We start from the raw sequence: 13,777 nt of genomic DNA, 5'->3' as shown, positions 1-13,777 counted from the left end.
TTTGCTAGTTCTTGTTTTAACAACAACCAAGGTTTTGAAAACAACCAAGGGTGTCCTTGGTTGTTTGTTTGTTTGTTTGTTTGTTTGTTTGTTTGTTTACTGAGAACTCTCCTGCTGGGAATGCAAAATGGTGTCATCAATTTGGAAAACATTCTGGGACTACCTCAAAGGTGGGATTACTATATGATCAAACAAGTCCCTGCCACGTATAATGAGGGGTTTTAAAACACATGTTCACATGAAGACTAACACATAAAATGTTCATGGTATTACTCATAATAGCCCAAAAGTGGAAACAAGTGATAAATGGATAAATAAAACGTGGTATATCCCTATAATAGAATGTTATTTGACCTTTAAAAGGAATGGTGTACTAATACATGCTGCAACATGGATGAGCCTTGAAAACACTATGCAAAGCAAAGCAAGCCAGAAATAAAAGGCCAAGTATTGTATGATTCCGTTTGTATGAAATGTCTAGAATAGGCAAATCTGTACAGAAAGTACATTAGTGTTTGCTTAGACTTGAGGGGAAATGGAGACTGACGGCTAATGGGTATAGGATTTCTATTTATTTAAACAGGTTTTTAAATGTTTATTTATTTATTATGAGAGAGAAAGTGTATTGCCTCCTGGCATAAGCGCCCTCAAGTGGGGGAGGGGCTGAGGGAGAAAGAATCGCAAGCCAACTCTGTGCTGTTAGCACACAGTCCAATCAGGGCTCGAACTCACTAACTGTGAGATCATGACCCGAGCTGAAATCAAGAGTTGGACGCTTATCTGACTGAGCCACCCAGGTGCCCCAGATTTTTTTTTTAGTTGTGGTAAAATATACACAACATAAAATAAAATGAAACTCTGTACCCATAAAATAGTAACTCTCTTTACCCACCCCACCACACCTACCACCTTCTATCAGATCTTGACAACCTCCATTCTACCTTCTGTGTCCATGAATTTGACTACTCTAGTAGGAACCTCATATAAGTGAGGTTCTTAACTTTTTGTGACTGGCTTATTTCACTTAGCAAAATGTCTTCAAGTTTCATCTATGTTGTAGCATTTCCTAACTTTTCAAGATGGAATAATATTCCATTGTATGTATATATGGCATTTGGTTTATCCAACCATTTAAGATTTCTTTTTGAGGTGATGACAATGTTCTAAAATTGATTGTAGTGTTAGTTGCATGACTCAAAAACCTAAAAGCCAGTGAATTGTACACTTTAAATTGGTGAATTGTATGGTATTGGAACTAAATCTCAATAAAGCTGTTACCAAAACAAACTTAAAACTTGTGCTGACTCCTTCCCCATTAGCATTACTATGATAGGAAACAAATATAAAATATAAAAGAATAAAATAGGCAGAAAGAGAAAGGATTAGGACCTGAGGTCTCTGGGTGGGGAAAGACATGTTTTGGAACAATGCTGGGAGTGTTTGACCACAGCAAAACCACTCCTCCTCCCCCAGGCAAGAAGGTTCATCTTAAGAATGTAACAGACACCACCTACTCCTCCTCAGATTCCCTCAGGAATTTGACAAAAGACAGGACTAAAAATAAGTAGACCATAAAACCTATGACCCACAAGGAACAGTTTGACCATAGACCACCTCTCATACAATGGAAACGAGCCAATCAGAAATGGACAACCCAGCACCTAGAGTTATACAGCCAATAAGGGTAGAAAGCAACAAGGAACAAGGGGGAAGGGAAGAGGAACAGGAGGGCTGACCACAACCTTATAAAACAACGACCCTTGCCTATAGTCCTTGGGCATTCATTTTTGAATGTCCCCTCTCTGTAAAGAGAGCTTTCCTACTATTCTTACTTTCTAATCTTATACTCGAATAAACTTTTGCCTGCTTCTCATTTTGTGTCCACCTCTTCATTCTTTGAATCGGTGAGACAACGAATCCTGGGTATTGAGGAATAAAATCCTGCAACATTACTTGGTACAGTTACCTGTCTTCATGTATTCCATGGTTTGAAGAGGACCCTGGTGGTGGAATAAAAGTAATTGAAGCCATTCTTTTCAATATTTACTAGGGTTGACAAAACACCTCAGAGTTTGTTTTTCTGGGGGAATATAATCTTTGTTAGTGTTGAGGTGATAAAAATGCTTTGCTGGAGCCTAAATCAACTTGTAACAGCAAAAGGATGTTAAAACTTTTGTACAACAATTCTGTGGTTATGGATACTATTTTAGATGGAAAGTTCTGGTGATGGCCTTATATTTTAAGATAGAATAAATTCACAAAAAGGTACTCATATATATATTAAGGTCTTGGTTAATCAGTTAACCAAAACAATTCATTTCCATAACAAAGTAATAATGGAGTTTTATATCAACCAAGTCCAGGAAAACCTAATAGGTTTTTACATATTTAATACAATATTTAAAATATATTAAACCTAAGAATAGCATTTAAAATCTTAAGTATTCAGTGCATTACTGCACGTTGCAAACTCTCTGAAAATGATGATATCGAAAGTCAAAATTTCATTGCTTCTTTTTGATTTTTTTAACGTTTATTCATTTTTGAGAAAGAGAGAGACAGAATATGAGTGGGGGAGGGTCAGAGAGAGAGGGAGACACAGAATCCCAAGCAGGCTCTAGGTTTTGAGCTGTCAGCACAGAGCCTGACACGGGGCTCAAACTCACAGACCCAGAAATCATGACCAAGCCAAAGTAGGACACTCAACCGACTGATTCACCCAGGTGCCCCAAAATTTCATTGCTTCTCATTGTTACATTGCTATAAATACTTACACTTTATTATTATAGAATATAACTGAACATCACAAATTATTTATTTATTTATTTTTTTAGAGAGAGAGAACATGTGAGTGGGGATGAGGGGCACAGGGAGAGAGAGACTGAGAATCCCAAGCAGGCTCTGTGCTGAGCACTGAGCCTAATATGGGGCTCAATTCCATGACACTGGATCACAACCTAAGCAGAAATCAAGGGACACTCAACTGATTGAGCCACCCAGGCATCCCTCTTTCCTTTTCTTAGTTAGCCTGATTAGAGGCTTATCAACTTTATTGGTTTTTTCACAGAATCAGCTTCTGGTTTTATTGATTTTCTCTGTTGATTTCCTGTTTTCAATTTCATTGATTTCTGCTGTCATTTTTATTATTTCTTTTCTTCTGCTTACGTGCTTCTTTCCATTGTTTCCTCAGGTAGAAACTTAGATTATTGATTTTGGATCTTTCTTCTTTTCTAATATATGTATCCAATGCTATAAATTTTCCTTTAAGCACTGTCTTCATTATATCCCACACACTTCAGTAAGTTGTGTTTTCATTTTCATTTAGTTCAAAATATTTTAAAGTTTCTCTTGAAATTTCTTCTTTGATTCACGTGTTATTTATAAGTGTGTTGTTTAATCTCCATCTATTTTGGTTATGTTATTAATTTTTAGTTTACTTGTGGTTTTAGAGCAGACATTGTATGATTTCTATACTTACAAATTTGGCAAGGTGTGTTTTATGGCCCGGAATTTGGTCTATATGGGCGAATGCTTCATGTGAGCTGGAGAAGAATGTATTCTACTGTTGTTGGATGAAATAGTCTATAGATGTCAATTGCATCCAGTGGATTGATGGTGTTTTTGAGTTCAACTATGTTCTAACTGATTTCCTGCCTGCTGGATCTGTCCATTTCTGAGAAAGGGTTGTTGAAGTCTCCAACTATGATAGTGGATTCATCTGTCTCTCCTTGCAGTTCTATCAGTTTTTGCCTAATGTAATGTGACACTCTTTTGTTAGGAACATTTACATTAAAGACTGTTATGTCATACTGGAGAATTGACTCCTTTATCATTATGTAATTCCCTTCTTTATCCCTGGTAAATTTCTTTACTTTGAAATCTGCTGTGTCTGAAGTTAATATATAGTTACTCCTGCTTTCTTTTGGTTAGTGTTAGCATGGTGTAGTTTTCTCCATCCATTTATTTTTAATTTGTTGTATGTGTCTTTATATTTAAAGTAAACTCCTTATAGACAACATATAGTTGAATCTAGTTTGTTTTTTTTTAATCTACTCTGACAATCTGTGCATTTAGGCCATTTATGTTTAGGCCATTTAGGCCATTTATGTTTAAAGTGATTATTGATATATTGGATTAATACTTAACCATATTTGTTACTATTTTCTATTTGTTGCCTTTTCCTTGTTCTTATTTTTGTTTTCTATTCTTTTTCTGCCTTTTGTGATTTTAACTGATTCCATTTTTTTTAGCATACCAGCTATACTTCTTTTTTCCCGTTTTTATAGTGATTGCCCTAGAGTTTGCAATACTCATTTACAACTAATCCAAATTCATGTTTAAATAACACTGTACTGCTTCACAGTACAGTGAAGTACCTCAGTATGAGTATCTTATAATAACAAAATAATCTGACTTCTTCCCTTCTGTCTCTTGTATCATTGACGTCATTCATTTTACTTATCTAAAGGCATAAATAAGCATATGTATATAATATATACATATGCATATTATCAAATACATTGTTGCTATTATTTTGAACAAACTGTTATCTGTTAGATCAATTAAGAATAAGAATAAGGCACCTGGGTGGTTCACTTGGTTGAGCTTCTGATTTCACTCAGTCATGATCTCGCAGTGCATGGGTTGGGGTCTGAGTGGGGCTATGTGCTGACAGCTTGAAGCCTGGAGCCTGCTTTGGATTCTGTGTCTCCCTCTCTTTCTCTGCCACTCCCCTGCTTGTGCTCTGTGTCACTCTCTCTCTCTCTCAAAAATAAACATTAAAAAAAAAAGAATAAAAATAAAAGTTTTATTTCACCTTCTTTTATTCTTTCTGTGAAGCTATTCCTTTTTTTTTTTTAATGTTTTATTTATCTTTGAGAGGGTGCAAGTGGGGAGGGGCACAGAGCCAGGGACAGAGGACCTGAAGCAGGCTCTTCCTGCTGACAGCAGTGATCCCAGTGTGGGGCTTAAACTCAAGAACCATGAGATCATGACCTGAACTGGAATCAGATGCTCAACTGGTTAAGTCACCCAGGTGCCCCAATGCTATTTCTTTCTTTATGTAAATCTGAATTTCTAACCTATGTTACTCTCTTTTGCTCTAAAGAACTTCTTTCAACATTACTTGCAAAGCAGGTCTATGGGAAAAAAAATTACCTCAATTTTTGTCTAAGAAAGTCTTCATTTCTACTTCACTTTTGAAGGATAATTTGATAGGGTACAGAATTCTAGGCTGGTAGGGTTGTTTCTTTTTTTTTCTCAGCACTTTTTTTAACTTTAAAAAAATTTTTTTAAATGTTTTTTTTTTCAATCAAAACCCAGATGTTTATTCTCTGTCTCTTCTGTGTGTTTTTTTTTAATTTTATAAGTATATCTTTTTAAATTTACATCCAAATTAGGTAGCATATAGTTCAACAATGATTTCAGGAGAAGATTCCTTAATGCCCCTTATCCATTTAGCCCATCCCCCTTCCCACAACCCCTCCAGCAACCCTCTGTTTGTTCTACATATTTAAGAGTCTCTTATGTTTTATTCCCCTTCCTGTTTTTATATTATTTTTGTTTCCCTTCCCTTATGTTCATCTGTTTTGTCTCTTAAAGTCCTCACATGGGTGAAGTCACATGATTTTTGTCTTTCTCTGACTAATTTCACTTAGCATAATACCCTCCAGTTCCCTCCATGTAGTTGCAAATGGCAAGATTTCATTCTTTTTGATTGCCAAGTAATACTCCTTTGTATATATATATACCACATCTTCTTTATCCATTCATCCATCAATGGACATTTGAGCTCTTTCCATACTTTGGCTATTGTTGATAGCACTGCTATAAACATTGGGGTGCAAATGTCCCTTTGAAACAGCACATCTGTATCCCTTGACTAAATACCTAGTACTGCAATTGCTGGGTCATAGGGTAGTTCTAGTTTTAATTTCTTGAGGAACCTCCATACTGTTTTCCAGAGGGGCTGCACCAGTTTGCATTCCTATCGGCAATACAAAAGAGATCCTCTTTCTCCACATCCTCGCCTACTTCTGTTGTTGCCTGAGTTGTTAATGTTAGCCATTCTGACAGGTGTCAGGTGGTATCTCATTGTGGTTTGATTTGTATGTGAGTGATGTTGAGCATTTTTTCATGTGTCAGCTGGCCATCTGGATGTCTTCTTTGGAGAAGTGTCTATGTCTTTTGTCCATTTCTTCACTGGATTATTTGTTTTTTGGGTGTTGAGTTTGAGAAGTTCTTTATAGATTTTGGATACTAACCTTTTATCTGATATGTCGCTTGCAAATATCTTCTCCCATTCTGTCGGTTGCCTTTTAGTTTTGCTGATTGTTTTCTTTGCTGTGCAGAAGATTTTTACTTTGATGGGGTCCCAATAGTTTATTTTTTCTCTTGTTTCCCTGCCTCTGGAGACGTGTCGAGTAAGAAGTTGCTGTGGCCAAGATCAAAGAGGTTTTTGCCTGCTTTCTCCTCAAGGATTTTGATGGCTTCCTGTCTTATCTTACATTTATGTCTTTCATCCATTTTGAGGGTTTTTTTGTGTGTATGGTGTAAGAAAGTGGTCCAGGTTCATTTTTCTGCATATCGCTGTCCACTTTTCCCAGCACCACTTGCTGAAGAGACTGTCTTTATTCCATTGGCCATTCTTTCCTGCTTTGTCAAAGATTAGTTGGCCACACGTTTGTGGGTCCATTTCTGAGTTCTCTACTCTGTTCCGTTGATCTGAGTGTCTGTTCTTGTGCCAATACCATACTGTCTTAATGATTACAGCTTTGTAATACAGCTTGAAGTCCAGGATTGTGATGCCTCCTGCTTTGGTTTTCTTCTTCAAGATTGCTTTGGCTATTCGGGGTATTTTCTGATTCCATACAAATTTTAGGATTATTTGTTCTAGCTCTGTGAAGAAGGCTGCTGTTATTTTGATAGGGATTGCATTGAATATGTACATTGCCTTGGGTAGTATCGACATTTTAACAATATTTGTTCTTCCTATCCAGGAGCATGGAATCTTTTTCCATTTTTTTGTGTCTTCTTCTATTTCTTTCATAAGCTTTCTATAGTTTTCAGTGTCTAGATTTTTCACCTCTTTGGTTAGATTTATTCCTAGGTATTTTATGTGGAATTGTAAATGAGATTGATTCCTTGATTTCTCTTTCTGTTGCTTCATTGTTGGTGAATAAGAATGCAACAGATTTCTGTGCATTGACTTTATATCCTGCAACTTTGCTGAATTCATGAATCAGTTCTAGCAGTTTTTTGGTGGAATCTTTTGGGTTTTCCATATAGAATATTATGTCATCTGTGAAGAGTGAAAGTTTGACCTCCTCCTGGCCGATTTGGATGCCTTTTATTTCTTTGTGTTGTCTGATTGCAGGGGCTAAGACTTCCAATACTGTTGAGTAGCAGTGGCGAGAGTGGACATCCCTGTCTTGTTCCTGACCTTAGGGGGAGAGCTCTCAGTTTTTCCCCATTGAGGATGATTTTGGCGTTGGGTCGTTCATACATGGCTTTTATTATCTCAAGGTATGCTCCTTCTATCCCTACTTTCTTGAGGGTTTTTATCAAGAAAGGATGCTGTATTTTGTCAAATGCTTTCTCTGCATTTATTGAGAGGATTATATGGTTCTTGTCCTTTCTTTTATTGATGTGATGAATCACATTAATTGTTTTGCAGATATTGAACCAGCCCTGCATCCCAGGTATAAATCCCACTTGGTCGTGATGAATAATTTTTATAATGTATTGTTGGATCCGGTTGGCTAATATCTTGTTGAGGATTTTTGCATATATGTTCATCAGGGAAATTGGTCTATAATTCTCCTTTTTAGTGGGGTCTCTGTCTGGTTTTTGAATCAAGGTAATGCTGGCTTCATAGAAAGAGTCTGGAACTTTTCCTTCCATTTCTCTTTTTTAGAACAGCTTCAAGAGAATAGGTGTTAACTCTTCCTTAAATATTTGGTAGAATTCCCCTGGAAAGCCATCTGGCCCTGGACTCTTGTTTTTTGGCAGATTTTTGGTTACTAATTCGATTTCTTTACTGGTTATGGGTCCATTCAAATCTATTTCTGCCTGTTTTGGTTTTGGTAGTGTATATGTCTCTAGGAATTTGTCCATTTCTTCCAGATTGCCCATTTTTTTTTCTTTTTTTTTTTTTCTTTTTCTTTTTATTTATTTATTTTTTTTTAATTTTTTTTTTCAACGTTTATTTATTTTTGGGACAGAGAGAGACAGAGCATGAACGGGGGAGGGGCAGAGAGAGAGGGAGACACAGAATCGGAAACAGGCTCCAGGCTCTGAGCCATCAGCCCAGAGCCTGACGCGGGGCTCAAACTCCCGGACCGCGAGATCGTGACCTGGCTGAAGTCGGACGTTTAACCAACTGCGCCACCCAGGTGCCCCCAGATTGCCCATTTTATTGGCATATAATTGTTCATAATATTGTCTTATTATTGTTTTTATTTCTTCTGTTGGTTGTGATCTCTCCTCTTTCACTCTTGATTTTATATATTTGGGTCCTTTCCTTTTTTTTTTTTTCATCAACTGGCTAGTGTTTTATCAATTTTGTTAATTATTTCAAAGAACCAGCTTCTGGTTTCATTGATCTGTTTCGATAGCATTAATTTCTGCTCTCATCTTTATTATTTCCTGTCTTCTGCTAGTTTGGGGTTTTATTTGCTGCTTTTTCCTGCTCTTTAAGGTATAAGGTTAGGATGTATATCTGAGATCTTTCTTCTTTCTTTAGGAAGGCCTGGATTGCTAATACTTTCCTCTTATGACTACCTTTGCTGTGTCCCAGAGGTTTTGCGTTGTGGTGTTATCATTTTCATTGGCTTCCGTATACTTTTTAATTTCCTCTTTAACTTCTTGGTTAGCCCATTTATTCTTTAGTAGGATGTTCTTTAGTCTCCAAGTATTTGTTACCTTTCCAAATTTTTTCTTGTGGTTGATTTCTAGTTTCATAGTGTTGTGGTCTGAAAATATGCACGGTATGATCTCGATCTTTTTGTACTTGCTGATGGCTGATTTGTGTCCCAGTATGTGGTCTATTCTGGAGAACGTTCCATGTTCACTGGAGAAGAATGTATATTCTGCTGCTTTAGGATGAAATGTTCTGAATATATCTGTTAAGTCCATCTGGTCCAGTGTGTCATTCAAAGCCATTGTTTCCTTGTTGATTTTTGGATTAGATGATCTGTCCATTGCTGTGAGTGGTGTGTTGAAGTCTCCTACTATTATGGTATTACTACCGATGAATTTCTTTATATTTGTGATTAATTGATTTATATATTTGCGTACTTCCACTTTTGGCACATAAATGTTTACAATTGTTAGGTCTTCTTGGTGGATAAACCCCTTGATTATGATATAATGCCCTTCTGCATCTCTTGATACAGTCTTTATTTTAAAGTCTAGATTGTCTGATATAAGTATGGCTACTCCGGTTTTCTTTTGTTGACCATTAATATGATAGATGGTTCTCCATCCCCTTACTTTCAATCTGAAGGTGTCTTTAGGTCTAAAGTGGGTCTCTTGTAAAGAGCACATAGATGGATCTTGTTTTCTTATCCATTCTGTTACCCTATGTCTTTTGATTGGAGCGTTGAGTCCATTGATGTTTAGAGTGAGTATTGAAAGATATGAATTTATTGCAAGTATGTTGCTTGTAGAGTTGGAGTTTCTGGTGGTGTTCTCTGGTCCTTTTTAGTCTTTGTTACTTTTGGTATTTATTTATTTATTTATTTTTTCATCTTTTCACCTCTCAGAGAGCCCCCCTTAAAATTTCTTGCAGGGCTGGTTTAGTGGTCACAAACTCCTTTAATTTTTGTCTGGGAAACTTTGTATCTCTCCTTCTATTTTGAATGACAGCCTTGCTGGATAAAGAATTCTTGGCTGCATATTTTCCTGATTCAGCACATTGAATATATCCTTCCACTCCTTTCTGGCCTGCCAAGTTTCTGTGGATAGGTCTGCTGCAAACCTGATCTCTCTTCCCTTGTAGGTTAAGGATTTTTTTTTTTTACCTTGCTGCTTTCATGATTCTCTCCTTGCCTGAGTATTTTGTGAATTTGACTATGATACACTTTGTTGATGGTCGGTTTTTGTTGAATCTAATGAGGATCCTCTTTGCTTCCTGGATTTTGATGTCTGTGTCTTTCCCCAGGTTAGGAAAGTTTTCCACTATGATTTGCTTACATATCCTTTCTACCCCTATTTCTCTCTCTTCCTCTTCTGGGACCCTTATGATTATGAGGTTGTTCCTTTTTAATGAGTCACTGATTTCTCTAATTCTTAAATCGTGCTCTTTTGCCTTAATCTCCCTCTTTTTTTCCACTTCATTATTTTCCATAAGTTTGTCTTCTATATCACTGTTTCTCTGTTCTGCCTCATCCATCCTTGCTGCCACAGCATCCATTCAAGATTGCAGCTCAGTTATAGCACTTTTTATTTTATCCTGACTAGCTTTTACTTCTTTTATCTCCACAGAAAGGAGTCTAATCTAATTTTGACTCCAGCTAATATTCTTATTATCATGATTCTAAATTCTGGTTCAGACATCTTGCTTGTATCTGTGTTGGTTAAGTACCTGGCTGTCGTTTCTTCCTGCTCTTTCTTTTGGGGTGAATTTCTTCATTTCATCATTTTGAAGGGAGAAAAGGAATTAATGAGGTAGAAAAAATTACAATTTAAAAATATTAAAAGTTAAAAAATATTAAAATTAAAAAATAAAAAACACACGCACACAAAATAAATAAAATAAATGGTGCTAGTTCCTAGGTGTGTTTTGGTCTGGGTGTTGAAAGTGGCTTGATAGATTAGAGAAAAAAAGGGGAAAAAGAAGAAAAAAAGGAAATCGTTTGAAAACTTGAAAAAACGAGTACACTGAAGTAGACTAAAATTAAATGATGGAAGTAAAATAGAATTTGAAAAAATTTACACAAAATATAGTAGAAAAATATATAGTAGAAAAAATATAGTAGAAAAAAATTAAAAATATTTTTAATAAAAATAAAAAAAAAAAGAAAATTGAATAGTTGGACCAGCTAACAGACTGAAATACGACTGAAATTACTTCATTTTCCCCTAGGAGTCAAACTATGAAGTACTTTATAGCCCATAAACTAAACAGGTGGTGAGACTTGTGTTCTTGAAGAGCAAGGTTGGCCCAGTTGGGTGGGGCTTAGTGTAATGGCTCTGTTCTCCACTAGATGGCTCTGCTAGCCTCCTGGGGTGGATTGTTGTGGCAATTGTAGGTGCATATGTGCATGAGCAGGAGCAGTTAAAATGGTATCACCCAGCTATCCAGTCTCTAGTTTCAGAACTCTGTTCTCCCCATCAACAATCACGCACCTGTCCTTCATTTTTGGCTCCTGTCCACTCCCTGCTTCCACACTGTCAGTGACCAAGCCCCAGGCAGCACCTCCCTCCTGAGTTTTGTCTCAGATGTGGCTGCCTTCCCAGCACCCCCCCCCCCCCCCCCCCCCACTCCTGAGGACTGAGACTTTGATCCACTCCAGTCCTCTGCGGAGGGTCTCACAGAGCAATGGCTGTGTGTCATTCGCACCCAGGAATGCTTGTGGGACCGTGCTGCTGCCGATGCCCAGAAACTGTGGCCAGGTACCAGCCTGCCCTAGAAAAAGTTCACGAGACAGTGTAGCAGCAGTGCCTCAGGGATTATGGAGAATCACAACACACATCTGGCACCAGCCTTCACCCCCAATGACCTTGTTCCAGCACCAGCAAATGTGGCTTTTCTCTGGGGTCTGCTGGGCCCAGGTGGCCTCACAGCCTCTACCAAATGTCTTCCCAGCAGTGGAACTGCTTCTCCCCATGTGGCCTGAGAACCTCACTGTCCCCACTCTACTCCTGGGGATTCACCCTTCCCACCAGACCACCATCAGGTATCGAGCTCTGGAGTTGCAGACTCTCTGTGCTCCCCATTTACAGTCTTAATGGAATTTAAACCCTCTCCCTTTTTGTTTCTCCCTTTTTCAGTCCCTGTGGCTATTTTCAATTTTCTACTTTCTCTCCAGCTGCTTTTCGGGAGGGGTGCTTTTCCCATATTCTACCCCCACCCCCATCTCCATCCTCTCTCCTCAGGCAAAAGCGGCTCCCTGCCCTCCACAGGTTCTCTCTCCCCAAGTTCACCTCTCCACACTGCATACCTGCTGAATTCTGTGCTTCAGGTTGTGCAGATTGTTGTGTTAATCCTCAGATCAGTTTTCTAGGTGTGCAGGATGGTTTAGTGTTGGTCTGGCTGTAATTCATGGACGCGAGACACACAAAAACTTCCATGCTGTTCCACCATCTTGGCTCCTCCTAAAAATGTTTATTTTTGAAAGAGAGAGAGAGCAAGCGGGGGAGGGGCCAAGAAAGAAGGGGAGACAGAGAATCCAAAGCAGGCTCTGACAGCAGTGAGCCCAGTGTGGGGCTCAAACTCATGAACCACGAGATCATGACCTGAGCTGAAGTTGGATGCTCAACTGACTGAGCCACCCAGGCACCCCCATCTTTTAAAAAATTTTTTATTTTTAAAAGTTTGTTTATTTTTGACAGAGAATGAGCAGGGGAGGGGCAGAGAAAGAGAGAGAGAGAGAGGGAGACAGAGGATCTGAAGCAGGTTTCATGCTGCTAGCACAGAGTCCAATGCGGAGCTTGATCCCATGAACTGTGAGATCATAACCTGAGCTGAAATCAAGAGTTGGACACTTAAACGACTGACACACCCAGGTGCCCCCAAAAGATTTTACTTTTAAGCAATATCTACACCCAATGTGGGGCTCAAACTCACAGCCCACAGATCAAAAGTTGCATGCTCCACTGACTGAGCCTGGCAGGTGCCCCTCTCTCAGCACTTTCACTCCATTCTTTTTGCTTGCAGGATTTCTGACGACAAATCAGGTGTAATTCTTTTTTTCCCTTAAATGTTTATTTATTTTGCGAGAGGGGGAGGGGTGAAGGTCAGAGAGAGAGGGAGAGAGAATCACAAGCAGGCTCTGCACTGTCAACGCACAGACTGACTTTGGGCTTGATCCTACAAATTGTGAGATCATGACCTGAGCTGAAATCAAGAGTTGGACACTTAACTGAGCCACCTAGGTGCAAGTCAGGTGTAATTCTTATCTTTGTTCCTCTATAATGTTTTTCCTCCAGTTTCTTTCAGGTTGTTTTCATTATCTTTGATTTTCTGAAGTTTGAAAATGACATGCCTCAGTATAATTTTTTGGTATTTATCTTACTTGGTAATCCTGAGCTTCTTCAATCATGGGATAGTGTCTGATATTAATTTGGGAAAATTCTGTCATAACTTCAAATATTTTTTCTTTCTCTTTCTTGACCCTCTGGTATTTCTATACATGTACATTACAAACCTTTTGTAGTTGTCCCACTGTCCCTAGATATGGTTCTGTTTTCTTCAGTCTTTGTTCTTTGCTTTTCAGCTTTGGAGATTTTTACTGAAATAACCTCAAGCTCAGAGATTCTTTCCTCAGCCATGTCCAGTATACTAATAAGCTCATGAAAGGTATTTCTCATTTGTTAGTTTTTGTTGTTTAAATCTCCAGCATTTCTCTTTAGTCTTATGATTTCCTTCTCTTTGCTTACATAACCCATCTGTTCTTGCTTTATCCATTTGGGCCCTAAACATATTAAACATAATTTTTTAAAACTCATGGTCTGATAATTCCAACATCCTGCCATGTCTGTTTCTGATGCTGTATCTGTTCAAATTGTAATTTGTGGGGTTTTTTTGTTTTGTTTTGCTTTTTGCCTTTTAGTA

The sequence above is a fragment of the Prionailurus viverrinus genome, chromosome F2, assembly GCF_022837055.1.
Source record: "Prionailurus viverrinus isolate Anna chromosome F2, UM_Priviv_1.0, whole genome shotgun sequence".
In the NCBI taxonomy this organism is placed as follows: Eukaryota; Metazoa; Chordata; class Mammalia; order Carnivora; family Felidae; genus Prionailurus; species Prionailurus viverrinus.
This window is presented reverse-complemented; position numbering follows the sequence as displayed.